Source organism: Aedes albopictus, chromosome 3 (genome assembly GCF_035046485.1).
Source record: "Aedes albopictus strain Foshan chromosome 3, AalbF5, whole genome shotgun sequence".
In the NCBI taxonomy this organism is placed as follows: Eukaryota; Metazoa; Arthropoda; class Insecta; order Diptera; family Culicidae; genus Aedes; species Aedes albopictus.
Window position 1 is genome coordinate 218,289,176 of NC_085138.1, and position 19,448 is coordinate 218,308,623.

Genomic DNA, 19,448 nt, shown 5'->3' on the forward strand with positions numbered 1-19,448 from the left:
GGTAATTTATGAAATTGCAAAAAACGTTGTACGCAACTCGGTGCAGAACTCGATTTTTACAGCACTCGTCGTAATTAACCAACTCGGCAAGCCTCGTTGGTTAAATGTACGACTCGTGCTGTAAAAATCTTCATTCTGCACCTTGTTGCGTTAGCTACTATAATCAGGGGTTTACGCTGTTAAGTGAATCCCCCTAATAATTTTAAAACTTTATGCAAACTTTATATATTTTTTTCAATTAGTTCCCGGCTACTAACAAATTATGAAAATTTCGAATCTGGTCTAGTTTTGCGTGTAGATTTAGAATTTGGCAATTTTCTTGATACTTTTCTTGATATAGCTGGAAGCCATAAACCATATTATAAATGCCATAAATATAGCGTTAAAAAGAATGCTCAGCATTTTTCTTTTGCCCGGTTCTGCATCGATGCTATTTGAATTCGTAGAAACGAAGCCTGAACAGTTCATATCGGTACGCGCATAAGCGTGATATGCAACAGATTGCAGGAAAACCCGCCTGTTGCTTGCAGCCTGCTGCTCTTGCTATCCAGATTTTGAGAAGCAACAGTTTGCTGTTGCCTTCTTTTCATCCTGCATAGGGAGATATACCTATGTAGGTACGTCTGTCCGACGACTCAAATGACGGTGCTATTTAAAATGTAAGGATACAACGGATGGGTATTAGAGAGTATCCTACACTGCACCCTAGAATGGAACGCACCTGGTGTTGTTGTCTTGGTCCTTAATCCTGCAAATGGCGCGTGCTAGCAGAATGCCACGAAAAACATAAAAGCAAACGTAAAAACAGATTTCTTTTCGTCATGTTTAATTATTTCACCAGAATTTATGCCAACGTCGAGCGTGGAGCACATGGGAAACGGACATTTATTTTGTATTTTGAAGTATACCCACATGGTGACACGTGCGTATGCAAATGTGCAGAAGAACAGTGAATAATGGCATGATGCCAAAGGTTGATGGATAGAACTTTTTTGATCAATGGAAACCGTATGTGTATGTATATGGAATGGCAAAACCGTATGTCGGTTGTTTATTTATCCTGAAGAGCTCACCTACAAGCTGGTCAAATACCAGGTGCATAAAGTATTGTAGCAGGCGCTATAGGAAAAGTTTGCATTTCTTATCAGTCGGTGGCACGCACGCGCCACTGGAGGGATTTCATTCTGGAGCTCTTCGATTCTGCAAATATTTTTCAATATTTGTAAATATAAATTTAAACTCCAAACTACGTGGCTGTACTGTACATTTTTGACCGCATTTAATCATTATTAATACCACAGAGAGAGAAAAATAGGTTGACTAATAATTGGTATATTTTGTATAATTCAATCGAAAATTGATAGAAATTGTGATGAGATATTTTTTCTTTCTCTTGAGCCTTCAGTTTTTATTTTAATTAAAGTATTGCTCCGATTTTATCACGCCCCTGTTCCAAACTGCTGTTGGATATTCTACAAAATCCATACGCATTTTTAATATTTCAATGTCGCAAAACGCGCCTTCAAGATTCATCTTGAAGAAGAGGGGAAGCACTTGCTCTCAAGTAACAGTAAATTAATTAAAAATGAAGGACTGACGCGTGGAGGGTGTAATAAAATCGGAACATTACTGTATTATTAATTATGTGTTTAGAAATTTTTAGAACGGAGAAGATATTAACAGAGCTGGAATGTTCTTCAAAGTATCATGATATAAAGATAAAATTAAATTTAAAAGCATAGGCTAATTTCTAGACCTCGATGTACCAAAGAAAACCATTAAATTTTGTTTGGCCTGTCCGGTACCCAATCATATTCATTACCGTGTATTTTTTCCGTGTAAATGCCTTTTGTATAAATTATATTTAGCGTGTTACACCGATCTGACAGTAAAGGACTAAACATAAATTACGTTATTGGGTACCGAGGATTGTCCACAATCTGCGAACCTGACTGCGAAAAAAATCGCGACTGCCGCCGCTGGTAAAACTAAAGAGAGATAGATAAAAGCGTTCAGCACAAAAATGAACCCAAAACATGACGAAAAAGTTATGAAATCATAAAACATGTCGCTTTATGATAACATGACTACAAGTCAAAGAACCATGCCGCTGAGTCATAAAACCATAAAACAGCGGCATGAAGCAATGCAACAAAACAATCGGGTGCGAGCTTTGTACTAAATCTAACCCATCAACGTCATCACCACATGGTAGGGTGACCATATGGAAAACAAGCGAAGGAGGATATTTAGACCAAATTCGGTTAAAAAAGGAGGACATTTGTATAAAAAGGAGGACACTTATCGAAGCAGCAGCAAATACACAACATATTTTCCACTAAAGAGTCACTTTTTGTATTTGACTTAACTCTGCATTTTTTTTTTTCAAAAGTATCCAGATTATTCAATTCGCTGAATCGGTCGGGCCAGAAAATTAATTGAAATTTCAAAAGACATCATTTCAAGAAAACCTTCTGCAACTATTTTTAAAATGCATTTAAATTTTTATGTCCTTCTTCGAGCTGTCATTCTATTCTATTGAGTAATGATAAATCAATGAAAATTAAAACTGCGTATGTATTTATTTGATAAGCAAAACAAAAATATAGGAGCGCAATAAAATTGTGTTATTCTCATAAAAATAATCTTCGAATTAGGGAAATATGGAAAATAGCTTTATTTCAATCGTTCAACTACACAAATATTTGTTTTTTCGCTGTATAACAGTCGAATGAAGCAGCAAACGTTTAATAACAAGTAAGCAATCTAGAACAAATCATAAACAAATTCACAGCTGCTATAAAACCATCTTATAGTCTAGTTGTCTTATAGTCCTGGAATGAAGAACTTCTCACTTGGGGTACTTTTACGCTTTTACTGCACTCTATTCCATCTTCTGGAGTGTAACAAGTGTCAGTGTAACGTCCAGTATTGATGAGATTTGTCGCGTGTAATATTCGTCGTATTTTGTATAAAAAAAAAGAAAACGTTTGTAGTTAGGTTAAGTGTAACGTCCCAAAAATCCCACGAACGCAGCCATCACTGCACTGCTCTATACAAGGACGATGATAGTTCTGCTAGCCACCACCAGGCTGCACAGGACTGCACGAATGGGCGGCCATGGGGGTGGCGAAATGGGCGGCCATGGGAGGCGAACTGGGTGGCCATCATGAGGAGGATGTACGGCGGGTCAATGGCCAAAGGTTCGGGGTCAACGAGCTCCATTACAACAGATCATTAGCCTGGTGATCTTCAGAGCCAACAGTCGAAGTTTTGAAAAGTTGTTAGAAGTTGGAGAAAAGTATAATTGGAGAAGTGAAAAGGAGTTTGAGAAAGCACGGAAAAGTGGAAAGAAGGAGAAAAGGACCTCGCGGTTTTTATTTTAAAACCAAACTTTGCGGTTTCGTTTGGAAGCAGTCACCGCCGCGTTGACCCTACGAGCTTACCAGTAGTGTGTCCGCATCAACCCTGTACCCGAAACCACCAAGTGCGCCGACGAAACCAGGCTTTTTCCAGTGACTCTACGGATCACTGAAGCCTCGAGTTCGTCACCACACTCGAGGGGCGCACGGGACAGGAGGAAGGTCCGCGAGAGGCTGCAGCCAACGGAAGAGAGAGGAAAGGAGAAGAATTGCCCGCCCCCTGGCCCAGGAAGGAGAGAAGGAGCTAGTGGACAGGCGAAAGGAGCGGCAGCGTAGGCGTGCAGTGTGCGGGGCCCCGAAGAACGAAGAAGCAGTGAAGAAAAGTAGAGCGTAAAAGGTAGGACTAGTCCTTAAGAAAGTGGGAGGCGTCGTCCGGTGTTGAGGACGGACGCCAGGAAGTTAGGAGGAAGGCAGTTAGAAGGGAGAAAGTAGGACGTCAGGAAGTGAGAATAAAGTGTCCCCAGACCGAGAATAGAGGGAGTTTCTTTACCGAATCGACAAGTGTTTTCATTTCGCGGAGTGTCACGAGCGTCTTGCCGACCCTGAGGCTTGAAGACGGGGGGTTTCATCCTTGCTGGGAGTAACACGGCCCTTGCTCAGTTACACTTTGGCGCCCAACGTGAATTGTCTTTGGCATTCCGTGCTTGGGAAACACTTGAGATTTGATAACTTTTCTTTGCGGAGGTCTCTGGGAAATCCTTGAAATCACTTACCGAATTGACGTCACGAACTACTTTGGAGTTGTGCAGGACTTGTAATCATTGTTCTCATAACGGAGGTCTTGGAAGTCCCAAGTGGCAAGATAGCTACCAACTATTGTTGAGAAATAATTTGAAACAGCAGGAGATTATTACAGCTAACTTTCGCGGAAAAATTCCGGAAGTTATCTTGATCAGTGTGTTTCGGAAGAGCGTAATAAAACACCGAGCAAACTAGGCACTTTATTTCAATTTTAGCCAGGTGAAGTTGGTGAACAATACTTAGGATTTTTCAATTGCTTTCCACAAGCGGAAGCGCTTATAAAACTAGACACTTTTTAAATTTTTACAGCTGCGTGCTGATAACTAGGTTCTTTTCAAATTTTATTCTAACGTTTTCCGGTGGATAAATCTGCCAACCATGGAGATGACCGTGCTGCGTGCGCAGTACAACGCGCTGAATACTGCTCACCTCATCGTGGATGAACTCGAGCATGAGTTGATGATCCGCAAGATGGACAAAATTGCTCCTCGCGCCAGCCTGGAGAGAGCGTTGCGAAACCGGCTGAAAGAAGAAGATGGTCAGTCGAATATTGCGTACGATTTTAGTAAGATAGACGTAGAGGAGGAGTTAGAAACCTGTGACGATAAACTGAATTCGATTAAAGCGTTTTTAGAGAACAGACGGTCAAAGAAAGCTCCGGATCAGTGTTTCAAAAACCGATTGATTCACATTCTTTTCCGAATGGAAAGATTGCGGAATCGTGAGCTGAATGACGAGAGTCTGAATGGACTAGCCGTAGTTGCGGGTGAGTGTTTGAGACTGTTGAGTACATTCTTCTCGGCAGCCTCACACTTACCAGAGGTTAGAGCAGCGGAACTAGCAATCGTGAATGAAAGTTTGAGTCGACTGCGAGAAGGTTTAGGACAAACAAATCAAGAGCGCGAGGAGGATAGAGCGGAGATTGTCAACTTAGAAGAAGAGGAAGTAGATAGAGTTCAGGTACCTCAGGTGGCGGAGAAAGAGATTCCGGTGGTCGAGAGCCACAGTGAGGAGGTAGAAGAAGTAGGTGCACCTGAGGAGGTAGAAAAACTGAAGGTTGAACAGGCGAAGCTGACCGCAGAGAACAAGCAGTTGTTAGAAGTAGTAGGTCAGTTGTTGCAGCGTATCGAAATTCTTGAGGCTGAACGGCCAAAACAGAATTTACCGGTACCAGAGCAACCGGCGAAAACGCTGAACAGTACCCAATTAGGTGAAACTGAAAGGATCCAACCAAAATCCTCTCAGCAGGAACCTACGGATTTTCTGAAGTGGTTGAAGGACAGGAATAGTTCGATGAGTAGCTCAGAGCAAACAGTAGAGCCAAAAAAGGTAGTAGTTGCTCCTAGCCAACCGAAATCGTCAGAAAGAGAAAGGTCAAGGTCAAACAGCAACCGGTTGCCGGTGCACAAATGGACGATTCGGTACGATGGCATGGACAACGGAAAACGCCTGAATGAGTTTGTGAAGGAGGTTGAATTCAATGCTCGTTCAGAGGGGTTCTCTGACGATGAACTTTTTCAGAGTGCTCATCATCTGTTCACTCACAAAGCCAGAGCTTGGTTCATGGAGGTGAACGGAAACTATGAATTAGGGTCTTGGAAGGAGTTAGTGCGCGAACTTAAAAACGAATTCTTACCGATTGACATCGATTACGTGTACGAACGACAGGCGTACAACCGGAAACAGGGTGCCAAGGAAAAGTTTCAGGACTACTACTTGGACATGGTCCGTATTTTCCGCGGTATGTCCAGTTCCTGGGACGATAGGCGCAAGTTTGATGTGCTCTTCCGCAATACGCGTGAGGACGTCCGTATCGCCATGCTTGCGGCTGGTGTTAACGACGTGCCTAAAATGAAAGAGTTCGGTAAGAAGTTTGACGCGATAAACTGGCAACTATACCAGAGAAACGATAGGTTCCCGAATAGGCCGATTCGAGTGGATGAGCTTAATAACCACCGACAGAATTTCCCAAACCGACAGGATAAGTTCAGAAGAGACGAGCAGGATAGAAGAAAAGAAGCAGGCAGGTTTGAACAGAAGTTCAGTAAAGGAAATGGACAGAAGAGTTTTTGGAAACAACGAGATTCAGGACAGGAACATCACAAGAGGGAAGAGTACAAAAAAGTAGAAAAATCTGATGCGAAACCACAGAACCCTCAAAGACAGAAAAGTCCAGTTCCTGGACCGAGTGGTTCGAACGCCTTGCAGCGCATAGTCAAGGCGTACATTCCCATTAAAAAGGGCATCTGTTTCAATTGCCATGAAAACGACCACGGTTTTGAAGAATGTCCGAAGGAGAAACATACTTTTTGTTTCAAATGTGGATTCCCTGGATTCACTTTGAAAAACTGCCCTTACTGTCAGGCAAAAAACATGCAAGAGACTGCTCAGTGAGGCAAGCCAGTCTCCCACTCAACTTTAAAAGTCCTCATGAAAATCTTGCGTCTAATCCACCAGAAATACTAAACGAACTCGGCTATGAGCAGGTACTCGGGGATCACTCAGTTATTGAGGAGATTGCCTCCATTGTCACTCTGAGTAACGATCCGAGACCATTTGCAAAGGTCGAGATTTTAGGTATTCCTGTGATTGGGTTGTTAGACAGCGGGGCAGAGAGGACTGTGTTAGGTGTAGGGAGTAGAAAACTGATTAGTTCGCTAAAGCTGAAAATTAAACCCACGAACACGAACCTGAGAACAGCAGCAGGAGAGAACTTAGAAGTAATAGGTGCAGTAGACATCCCATTTAGTTTCAACGGAGAGACGAAGATCTTACCCGTAGTGATTGCTCCAAAACTCAATCGCAGATGCATCCTAGGGTACGATTTTTGGCGGAAATTTGGCATTCGTCCGACGTTTAGCCAATCCGTCGAAGCCGTTGACGAGGACGCCCACAGAGAGCTAGAAGAAGAGGAACAGTTGAGTGAAGAGCAAATTCAGCAGTTAGAGGAGGTGAAAAAGTTGTTCTTGGTAGCAAGTCCGGGAAATTTTGGCAAAACAGATCTGATCAAGCATCGGATCGAGTTTAAAGAGGAGTTTCAGGGTGCGGAGCCCGTTCGGAAAAATCCGTATCCCTGGAGCCCAGAAATTCAGAAGAAAATCCATAGTTCCGTCGACAAAATGCTCCAAGACAACATCATCGAACCTTCTGACTCTGACTGGGCTCTACCTGTGGTGCCAGTCAAAAAGCGAGACAGTGAAGAAGTCAGGTTGTGCCTTGATGCCAGAAAGCTCAATGAACGCACCAAAAGGGATGCGTACCCCCTTCCCCATCAAAACCGAATTTTAAGCCATTTAGGACCTTTTAAGTATCTGTCCACTATCGATCTGTCCCAGGCATTTTTACAGGTACCCTTGGAACAGGAATCTCGTAAATTTACGGCATTTTCCATTCCAGGGAAGGGCCTTTACCAGTTCACGCGTTTACCGTTTGGACTCGTAAACAGTCCCGCCACCTTAAGCAAGCTTATGGACCGTGTTCTAGGGTACGGTGCCCTGGAACCCTTTATTTTTGTGTACCTGGATGACATTGTAGTGGCCAGTCACACGTTTGAGGAGCACATCCAAAAACTGCGAGAACTCGCGAGACGTCTCAAGGGTGCAAATTTGTACATCAATCTTGAGAAGTCGAACTTTTGCTGCCAAGAACTGCCCTACTTGGGCTACATTTTATCCCGAGAAGGTCTTAGACCTAACCCAGATCGAGTCCAAGCGATCTTGGGCTTTGAGGTCCCTAACTCGGTACGTTCATTAAGACGATTCCTCGGTATGGTCAATTACTACCGTAGGTTCATCGACAAATTTAGTGAACTCACTGCACCTCTCACCGACTTGCTTAAAAACAAGCCGAAGAGAGTGCAGTGGAACAACGCAGCAAATGAAACTTTCAAGGCCATCAAAGAGAGGCTGATCTCAGCGCCTGTGATGGCCAATCCAGACTTTAGTTTGTCCTTTTGTGTCCAAACAGACGCAAGTGACACGGCAATCGCTGGAGTTCTCACGCAGGTCCAAAATGGGGAGGAAAGGGTAATTGCGTACCATTCCGAGAAGTTGAAGGGTGCGGAACTGAATTATCATGCAGCGGAGAAGGAGGGTTTAGCCGCCCTTCGCTGCATTGATAAATTTAGGTGCTACATTGAGGGCACACACTTTACCTTGATGACCGATTCATCAGCCTTGACCTTCATAATGAAGGCGAAATGGAGGTCATCGTCACGACTGAGTAGGTGGAGCATCACTCTACAACAGTATGACATGGAGGTGAAGCACAGGAAAGGCAAGGACAACATTGTGCCAGATGCCCTGTCTCGATCCATCGAAGCTCTAGAAGTAGAGGAGGACGACGAGTGGTACATAAATCTGTATAATTCTGTCGAAGAAAATCCGGAAAACTATATGGATTTCCGGATCGACGGCGGCAAATTGTACAAGCTAGTGTCAGCTCGGTCAGATGTCCTGGACTATAGCTTCCAGTGGAAAGAATGTGTTCCAGAATCGTCTCGCCAACAAATCATGAAGCAGGAGCATGATGATAACTTGCACATCGGCTTCGAAAAATGTGTCGAAAAACTTAAAAGGCGGTACTACTGGCCTCGAATGAGTGCCGACCTCAAAAAGTATATTGGCAGGTGCGTTTCCTGCAAGGAAAACAAACCATCCACAGTTTCAACCGCACCCGAAATGGGCCAACAACGGATCGCTACCAAACCATTCCAGATCATATGTATGGACTACATTCAGTCTCTTCCCCGGAGCAAGCAGGGAAATGCACACTTATTGGTCATTCTTGACATTTTCTCTAAGTATTGCCTGCTTGTCCCGGTGAAGAAGATCTCGTCTGGTAGTCTATGCAAGATCGTGGAAGAGATGTGGCTGCGAAAGTTGTCGGTGCCCCAATACCTGATCTCCGACAATGCTACGACGTTCTTGTCGAAAGAGTTCCAAGAATTGTTGAAAAAGTACGGCATTCAACATTGGGCGAATGCTCGTCACCGGAGTCAGGCGAATCCAGCAGAACGTTTGAACCGTACGATAAACGCGATGATCCGTTCATACGTCCGGTCAGATCAACGTCTGTGGGACACTAAAGTGTCGGACATGGAATTCGTGCTAAATAACACAGTTCACTCTTCGACCAAATTTTCCCCTCACCGAATCGTGTTCGGAAACGAGATCATGACTCGTGGATCAGATCATCGCCTAGAAAATAATGAGGAACTCACCGATGAAGATCGCATGGAGAGGATGAGAGGTGTGTCGAAGAAGGTGTGGGAAACCGTCATCCAAAACCTAAAAAAGACTCATGAGAGTACAAAAAGGCAGTACGATTTGCGTCATAAAAGGTACTCACCAACCTTCGATGTAGGTCAACGGGTGTATAAAAGGTCATTCCGACAATCCTCGGCTGGTCACGACTACAACGCCAAGCTCGGGCCAGTCTACACTCCCTGCATCATTGTCGCCAAGAAGGGAACGAGCTCCTACGAAGTTTCCGACCTGAATGGCAAAACGCTCGGCGTATTTTCGTCGGCAGATTTAAAAGCGTAGAAGGCAAATCTCTACGTGGTTCGTTTTGTTCCTGAGGATTAGGAGGCCAAATTGGTTGACGACCGAGTTTCCGTTAAAGCCTCATCTGGAAACCACGTCAGATGCTATTTGCTCAATCCTAGTTCAGGGAGGGAACAAACGGACACATTCAGTGGTATGCAGCTGCAGATGCATCCACTCATTCATCTGTCCATTCAAACATCAATCGCCACGAATGTCAGGCAGTAATAAAAATCCTAGGAAATCGTAGAATATTTTAATAATTTTGTGATGTTGAATTTTAACGTGTATTTTTTTTTTAATTGTTTTAACTTATTTTAATTTGTTAGTTTAAAAGATTTTGTGTTCTAGAAAAATTTTAACATGCAATTTGCAATTTATCATTGAGCATGCAATCCTGTTTTGAACCAGTCTAAGGTTGCATTGCCAGTGATAGATAAAAGCGAGCATGATAGATTTAGAACTTGCAGCATAAAGAGCTAGACTGGATTGTGCGACAAACAAGAACAGTCACATTACAAATAGGAACAGATAGATGATTAAACAATTTAGAATAATCAATTCACATGCCCACAATAGCACAACGGTTCACTAAATAAAACAATAAGTACTTACCTGATATCATGCTTCATGCCATGTATCTTAATGAGCTTTTGATTAGAAAAATACTTATGGGAATAGCTCTTTAACAGCTTTAAACCATTAAAATGATCATTTGGCCAAACTTTCGTCGACGAAATGTCATTAAAATGATAAAAAAGTAGCTGTAAAATGCCCATTCCACAATTAATTTTTCCAACCAAAACCGCATTGGACACTTACCATTTTTCAACAATAGCCTTGTTTGACAGCTCGATCTTCCCGAAGTATGCACACACAGTTGATCATGATAACAGTATCGCGCGTTAGAAATAGTACAAAAGATCGGCCGATCAACAGTGAACTCCGACACTGGAAATATTTCATTGTACTAAAACATTTCATACCGTAGTAGAGGGTGACTCTGCAACGTTGTTTTTGTAAATAGTAATTCCGGAATTTAGTGTATTTATTTTGCATGTTTTATCAATTTTAGCATGCTCATTAAAATAGTAGTTATTTTTTAGAGAATTTTTAATTGTTTTTTTTGTGGTTTTTAATTTGTAAAATATATAATTTTAACTTGTTGTAAATATTTTTAAATCGTTTCTCATCAATGTTGGTCAATAAAATTAGCACTTTTGGGTACGCTGGAGACCGGAGTCTTAGTACGCTGATGGTCAGTAGAAGGTTTTATCTTTAAATTGCGTGGAGTTGGAAAATCCAACGATGATGCCTTATGACCCCGTCCCATACCTGTGCTGAAATAAAATGCTCTCTCACCCAAGTGGATTTTTGAAATTGAAGGAGTGGAGCAATGTGTCAAGATTTTGTCGCTTTCATTGTAAAAAAATAAGTGTCTGTCAACAAAGTCTGTGAAGTTCAGGTTCAGAGGTACGTGTTAAGTTGTCGCGGTGTTAAGTGTTTTTAAACGAAAAAAATATTAGCTTCACTAATATTTTTTTACCCGAGCGGGGGGAGAGTGTAACAAGTGTCAGTGTAACGTCCAGTATTGATGAGATTTGTCGCGTGTAATATTCGTCGTATTTTGTATAAAAAAAAAGAAAACGTTTGTAGTTAGGTTAAGTGTAACGTCCCAAAAATCCCACGAACGCAGCCATCACTGCACTGCTCTATACAAGGACGATGATAGTTCTGCTAGCCACCACCAGGCTGCACAGGACTGCACGAATGGGCGGCCATGGGGGTGGCGAAATGGGCGGCCATGGGAGGCGAACTGGGTGGCCATCATGAGGAGGATGTACGGCGGGTCAATGGCCAAAGGTTCGGGGTCAACGAGCTCCATTACAACAGATCATTAGCCTGGTGATCTTCAGAGCCAACAGTCGAAGTTTTGAAAAGTTGTTAGAAGTTGGAGAAAAGTATAATTGGAGAAGTGAAAAGGAGTTTGAGAAAGCACGGAAAAGTGGAAAGAAGGAGAAAAGGACCTCGCGGTTTTTATTTTAAAACCAAACTTTGCGGTTTCGTTTGGAAGCAGTCACCGCCGCGTTGACCCTACGAGCTTACCAGTAGTGTGTCCGCATCAACCCTGTACCCGAAACCACCAAGTGCGCCGACGAAACCAGGCTTTTTCCAGTGACTCTACGGATCACTGAAGCCTCGAGTTCGTCACCACACTCGAGGGGCGCACGGGACAGGAGGAAGGTCCGCGAGAGGCTGCAGCCAACGGAAGAGAGAGGAAAGGAGAAGAATTGCCCGCCCCCTGGCCCAGGAAGGAGAGAAGGAGCTAGTGGACAGGCGAAAGGAGCGGCAGCGTAGGCGTGCAGTGTGCGGGGCCCCGAAGAACGAAGAAGCAGTGAAGAAAAGTAGAGCGTAAAAGGTAGGACTAGTCCTTAAGAAAGTGGGAGGCGTCGTCCGGTGTTGAGGACGGACGCCAGGAAGTTAGGAGGAAGGCAGTTAGAAGGGAGAAAGTAGGACGTCAGGAAGTGAGAATAAAGTGTCCCCAGACCGAGAATAGAGGGAGTTTCTTTACCGAATCGACAAGTGTTTTCATTTCGCGGAGTGTCACGAGCGTCTTGCCGACCCTGAGGCTTGAAGACGGGGGGTTTCATCCTTGCTGGGAGTAACACGGCCCTTGCTAAGTTACAGGAGATTTGCCAGATAATTGATTACTATAATTTTATTAAATGTTAAAAAGGAGGACATTTCCGAGGGAAAGGAGGACATTTGATTTTTGATCAAAAAGGAGGACATGTCCTCCTTTAGGATACCATATGGTCACCCTACCACATGGTCCACGCACAGGGCGATGGAAAGGTACAGGGCGAAATGGACATGGACACCCTTCGGGGCGTAAGGGATGCCCCTGCATATTTTATGCTATATCTTTGATGACATCGACCAGTTAAGTAATTTTCTTACGGATATCAATACTACAGATATAAAACTCCATCTTAGACGTGTTTACATAACATGAAAGTTGATTAAATAAACTTCATGCTAAAATAATCGGATTAAATTTTCCTAACTCTCTAGAACGCCTAACAGTATGCAATGCACGTACAAGCACATCGAATCGTAATAGGGCACTTTCTGCCTTTGTTTAGTGTGCCCTACAGACAATGTTCATTTTGCCCCGAATTTTCCTATAGTAAAGTCGTCATATTCCACGTGAGCTCTGGGTTTTTCTATTACAATTTCAAATTGAATAGTAAAAGATGTGTAGATATTAAAACTAATTTACCCTTAATGCCAACTTATCTGGCAAAGTGTCTTTAATAAAATATAAAAATAAATTTGAAATTCAAAACTTAAGATGTAAAGGCAAAACCACAGACAAACAGACGTAACACTCTGATAATTCACATCGTACACCGATTTAACGATCTTTTCCAAAATTTGATAGTTGGCCAACTGCCCAACCGTGGCGCTCGCATCGTTTTTGTTCGAGTTTGACGTTTGCTTACTACCGCCACCTAGTTGGTGGTCGGCCAAACATAGGCCTTTTAGCATTGGGCGAATATGTTTTCGTGACTATGATTTGAATCGAAAAATGTTCGAAGTGTTACGTCTGTTTGTCTGTGGCAAAACTATGAGTTCGCGTGGAATAAGGGCGCTTCACATTGTAATTTTTGTCTGAAGGGCTACCCGAATAAAAATTACAATAGAAAAACCGAACATTGTATTGTAACAGCACTACTTAAAACCATATTTTTACAATAGAAACCATTGTATAAATCAAAATACAAAACCAATAAGATGTAATGTGTTCAACCATACAGTGAATTGTAAATGAGATTGTTAAGTATCGTAACAATACTATTTAAAACTATTTTTTTTTTCATATATATTTAGAGATTGTTAAGTATCGTAACAAGACTATTTAAAACTATTTTTTTTCATATATATTTTTTGCAAAACCATATACATTTTATTGTAAATGAATTGTTCGAAATACTGATATGTGGTTTCAAATATACCGTACATTCTATGATACATGTATGGTTTCAAACAATGAAATGTACACTAAATTCAGTTTTTAATTGTAATTTCACTACTGGCTATGCATTAAGTTGAATGATTTTGGAATGGATCTCTTTTGTTATTTTCTTTTGTTTTACATTACATAAACCATATTATTTCATTTTGCACCTGTTATTTATTTATTTTTATTTATTTATTTATTTATTATGTATACCGCATTTAGTTCACTACTGGACTGCGAACTGCGACATTGTAAGTGCGAAAACGTAAATAAAAGTGCGCGATTGCATCAAATCAGGTTGATGTCTTCGGCGCACTATTTCTTCAATCTATGGAGAACAAGTGCTCTGAAGACACCGAGTTGATTTGATGCAATCGCGCACTTTTATTAGCGTTTTCGCACTCGTGAAAACTAGTGCGATAGTCCAGTGGTGAACTAAATGCGCTATATCTTCATTTGACCTTCTCGGGTCTTAATGAAGTGTGGGTGGGAAAAGTCTCAATCAGGCAAAATCCGCATCTTTTCACACATATGAAATTAATAAAAATTAATTAAAGCTAACATTATAAAACAAAAAAAGCAAAGAATCTTACAAAGCATATCAATTAAAGCCTGTATCCGAAATAATCGGGACACAGAAGTACGGCTGTAGCTCTGTAATGAATCGGTAAATTTGGCCCGATAACACTAGTTTATAAAATAAAACGAAAGTCGTGAACTTCTGTCGACGACCAAAATTTTTTAAGCACAATTTAGCGCTGAGCAGTTTTTGAGTATTAGCTCAATGTCAAGTTTTACAACTTTTTAAAATATGGAATTTAATAAAATTCAAACATCTTGCGTTTTGTTCAACCAATTTTAAATCTTTTTCCATAAATTAAAAGCTGAATATAATACCATTCGATCATCTCAATGCAGGTTTTGCGTCAGATTGATGAAACTCAAGATACTGACGAGTTTTGGGGACGATCTCCTGAAATTTTAGCAAAATTTCCAAAAATATTTGAGGAAATATATTTTTTTCAATAAGAAAAAAAAACAATTTAAAAATTCGTTCTCAACGTTTATTTAATAAATAGAGTTAATAAACTATAGAGGACGAATGTCGCTGCTGTTCCCTTTGTTCTCGTTCGCAAACATGTCGGGTATCTATCTGTCAAACTGCATACTTTTTCGCTTTGACACTTATATCCCTCCCTATCTCCGCCAGCAAGAGATGTTGCGGCGGCGACGCCAGCGACATTCTTCCTCTATAGTTTATTAACTCTATTATTTAATATATCATACGTAGCCGAGTTACAGTAAAAAAATCAGCTAAATCGGAGCTGTTACAAACAGCAGCACAAGGATCCGATCTTCCAGCAGAGACATGCAGTAAAACACACAGTTGTTATACTGTCTCATGCTATAAAGCTAGAATTTATTTATATTGCGGTTATTTATAACACAAATTACTTATAAATACTCACATTTTCGGTATTTCTGCCGTGGAACAAATAGTTTGTTCGGTTGCATCCTTGCTGTTGTTTGTTACGATGGTAAAAACGAACTGTCAACAAGCGAGTATGCAAAACGAAACACCGAAGAATGACAAATACACAATAAAATTTAGTCCGACAAATGGTCAGGGGTTCGCAAGACCGTTCTCACGTAACAGGTGCAATGATTACGGAGGTTGTGGTTTAACCAGAGTTTAAAATTTTCATTTTCAGTGAGTGAAATTCAACGTGAATTTTGAAGATTCTCATCTGAGGGATCAAAATAAAATTCATTTTGGTGAATGAATTTTTTCACTTATTCATTCATTTTTCTGTCACTGACAATTTTCACTGAGAAATATAACCTGACCGTAACTCCCGATTATTCTTCCAATCGCCTCAAAACTTGTGTATAGTAGTTAATTACACTACTAATTAACTGCTCTATTTGTCCATAAAGTCGGATTTTGCGTCTGTTAACAGAAATTGGACATTTTACGACGTGCGAACAAATATTCGTGACAAAGAATTGAATGAAAAAAGAGAGGCATTCAGCTGACAATGATTGTGGCCAAGCACGAATGAAAAAATGAGAATGTCAATCTTCACTTTCAGCCTTCGATTTTTTTACACACTGGGTTTAACCCTAAAACAAAATTATGAGCGAGATCGAATAAGTTTTCTGGAAGTTATTGAACTTTTAGTAAAACTTATAAGATGTTAGAACACATTTTTAAAACATTATATCTCAATATGTACTCGATGATTTTTTTTTCATATTTTTTTTGTGTTACATCTTATACCTAAGGCTTTTATATGCAGCTATTTTTGGGGTTTTATATTCACTACAAAAAAAAAACGTTTTCCACCAATAAAAATGCATTAACTGAAAGAAAAAAACCATAGGACCTATTCTTCATATGTAGTTCAGTAGGTCCTGTATAAAAATATTACATTAAGAGAGTTTAAAAAGGATGAAAACACTTGGCACTTTTATTGATCAAAATATGATAAATTTCCAAATGACACTCTAAACATATACAGATTTTTCATATTTTTTGTAGTGAATATAAAACCTTAAACGAAACTGCATATGAAAGCCTTAGGTATAAGCTGTAACACAAAAAACAAATTGAAAAATTTCATCGAGTGCATATTGAGATATTATGTTTAAAAAATGTGTTCAAAAATCTTATAAGTTTTACTAAAAGTTACACGCAGAAAAAAACATGGTTAAATCAAAAATATTTCAGGTAAACTCAAATAAATTGTCAATTTGTTCTGTCAACAAAAATGAAACTGTTTGGAGCAAATCGAACGTCACATTTGAAGCAAATTCAATCCATTTTTGAAACAAACATGCATCTTCTGACAGGTTATGTTAGAAACAAATGTAAATTTTTTTGTTTTTTTTATGTCGCAGGTCGGCCCTACGGAAATATTTGTTTTCCAATTAAATTTACAAAGTCATTTCCTTCTCTAGGAAAACCCACTTCCCGCGTGGCACTTTCAATGCCAACATCATGTAGATAACATACGCTCCCGAAATCAATGGGATTTCGTGGAAACTTTTGGTGAAACTTGCCTTTTTTGCAAGAGGAAATCTTGTTTGGTGCTGCAGCTGGAACTTGAGAGTATTGTTTATGTTCTCGACGGCGGAACGGGGTGCTCTTCAATGGGTATTGTAGAAATCAATATGTAATTGAGTTAGTTTTAAAAATTAATATTTTAGTTTTAAATATTTTATCAGTTTACCGAATAAACATGAATATTTTTGTTTCAAACGAACGGAATTTCTCTCCGTGTTGCCTAAGCAATTCCCCCATCTCTGACTGCATACGACCAAAGTTCCGACGTTGGTTACTCGATATTCCCTGAAGTTGTTCGTATCCCGATCGGTGCCAAGACTAAAGGACCTTAGAATGCGTCCTTGTCACCATCAATGCTTCCGGAGTGAGAACTGTGCACTTTGATTTTGCTGATAGGGGGATTATGGGCATAATGGACACCCAGGGCGAATGGACACCCCTGTTTTTGACGAAACTGTTGACTTTTATGTAAAACTTTCAACGCATAAGTGTAAAGGAACAAGTCATTTTTCTATTTATCAAAAGTACCATTAATATTCCTTCAAAATAACCAATATATCATTGAAATTGAAGTATGTTTTTCATATGGTGGATTTCTTATAATTTCGAAGCAGCAGCAAATAAGGTATTACGAGTGATTGAGTGTGTCCACCATACAAACAAGTTAATTGTTAGCTTAGCAATGGATGAAGTATTTTATTTTTGATCATAACACACTGAAAATAACAATTGTCTATTCGGGGCGAGATGAACACTGGCAATTATGAATGGATGTACGCGCGTTGCATACTGTTGGGCGTTTTAGAGAGTTTGAAAAAAATCCATTATTTTAGCCTAAAATTTATTTAATTAACTTTGAAGTTATGCAAACTCGTCTAAGATGGAGTATTATATCTGTGGTATTGATCTCCGTTGGCAAATTACTTAACTGGTCGATATTCTCAAAGATACAACATAAAATATGCAGGGGTGTCCATTATGCCCCGATGGGTGTCCATTTCGCCCCGTATCTTTCCTGCCAGCCCAAAAAAAACACACGGTTTTCAAGTCATTATTTCTTCACAATAATGACATTCTACCAGCTGTAAATGATTGAAATTCATAGGAAACAAGTTAAAGTTGTAAGCCAACTGATAATATGTTAAGTTTTTGTCTGTTATACAGGCCTAACATACTCATTTGCTTAGGGTGTCCATTATGCCCCTAATACCCCTACTTCAGCAGATCGGCGAGGACCCAATTTGAAAAAAAAACCGTAAAAGAAGTCTAGTGGTCTTGAATCCCAAGGTTCGGTTTAATTTTATATTCAGCTTAATGTTAGCAATACAGCGGCCGTTCGCTCGTTGCAACATGTTTACATTGCAACGAGCGAATGCCAATCGGTAATTGCAACGTCACTTTGACACTAAAGTGCATCAAATAGCACTGACAGCACGATATTGACACTTGATTGCTTTTTAATTGCAAAAACTCAAATTTTGCAATTAGTGGACTTGCAACTAAAAGGCGGGTTTGCAACGAGCGAACGGCCGCTGTATTATTTTGATTACCAAGGATAAAAAAGGTCAAGTATTTCGCATAAAAATTAAACTATTGTGTTATTGCGGATATCCGACCCACATTTCCTATGGGACCCAGGATGTGCTTATCCTATTATAGCAAGGTGCGGCAGGTAACATTCAAAAGCAACAAGGTTCCATGGGGAACAATCAATGCAGAAAACACCTTAACGCCTCTGCATCTTTTAAGCCTAATCAAAAACCCTAGCATATGTGCACCGGATTCCTTTTATTTGTGCAGTAAAGAATAAAAACATATTTCCTTCCGCACCACGGTTTTCCATCCATTTCACATCGGCTCTCATTCTCAAACAACTTGATTTGCTTTTTTCTCGTTTAGCGATAATCTGCGCCCTCGCAACCGTTTTCAAACCAGGGCAAATATGCACCCCAAACTATGAAACCGGCTGGTCCTGGTGGAAATAGGAATCCCAAGAAGCACACATATTATTTCCGTTGCTCTCTTTAGGTTGCCTGCTGCTCTTCGATCCTTTGAAGGAAACACTATACCATCTAGTTTGATTCACTAGCTCAGTCAGTCCTCCTCAGCATCCACGGTACCGGCGGTGCAGCGGAAAGAAGGCGTTCAAGTAGGCAGGCAGGCATGAATATATCTCAGAGGCAAACGAGAAAAGGCGAAATGTGCTACACGACGGTGCAACTTGAATTCTCTTCTCACACACATGTTCCAGTAACTGTTGTAGTCTCTGAAAAGCGATCATCTTGTTGGCGAACGTGATAGCGGAAGTATATAAATCTATATTCCTTACCATGATGCTTTCGATTGTGGTTGTTAATTTCCGGTGGTAAAATGGGCTATGATTCAATTTGAAGCTTAGTTGTTGTCTGATATTTTCAAAAGCTTCAAAAGCAATAACATTTAAGGACAAACGTCTAGCAATCCCGGTTCAACAGTACTTCAGGTGCACAAATCTCAAAAACCAAGCTTCATACAACAGTGCATTTTTATTTGGTTCTATGACTCAATGTATTAGGTATACGAAAAAGCGTGACAGAGGGGGAGGGGGTCTAAAATTCCTGAAAAATGATGGACGTCATATTTGAATTGTCCCAAACACTTTTATCCAA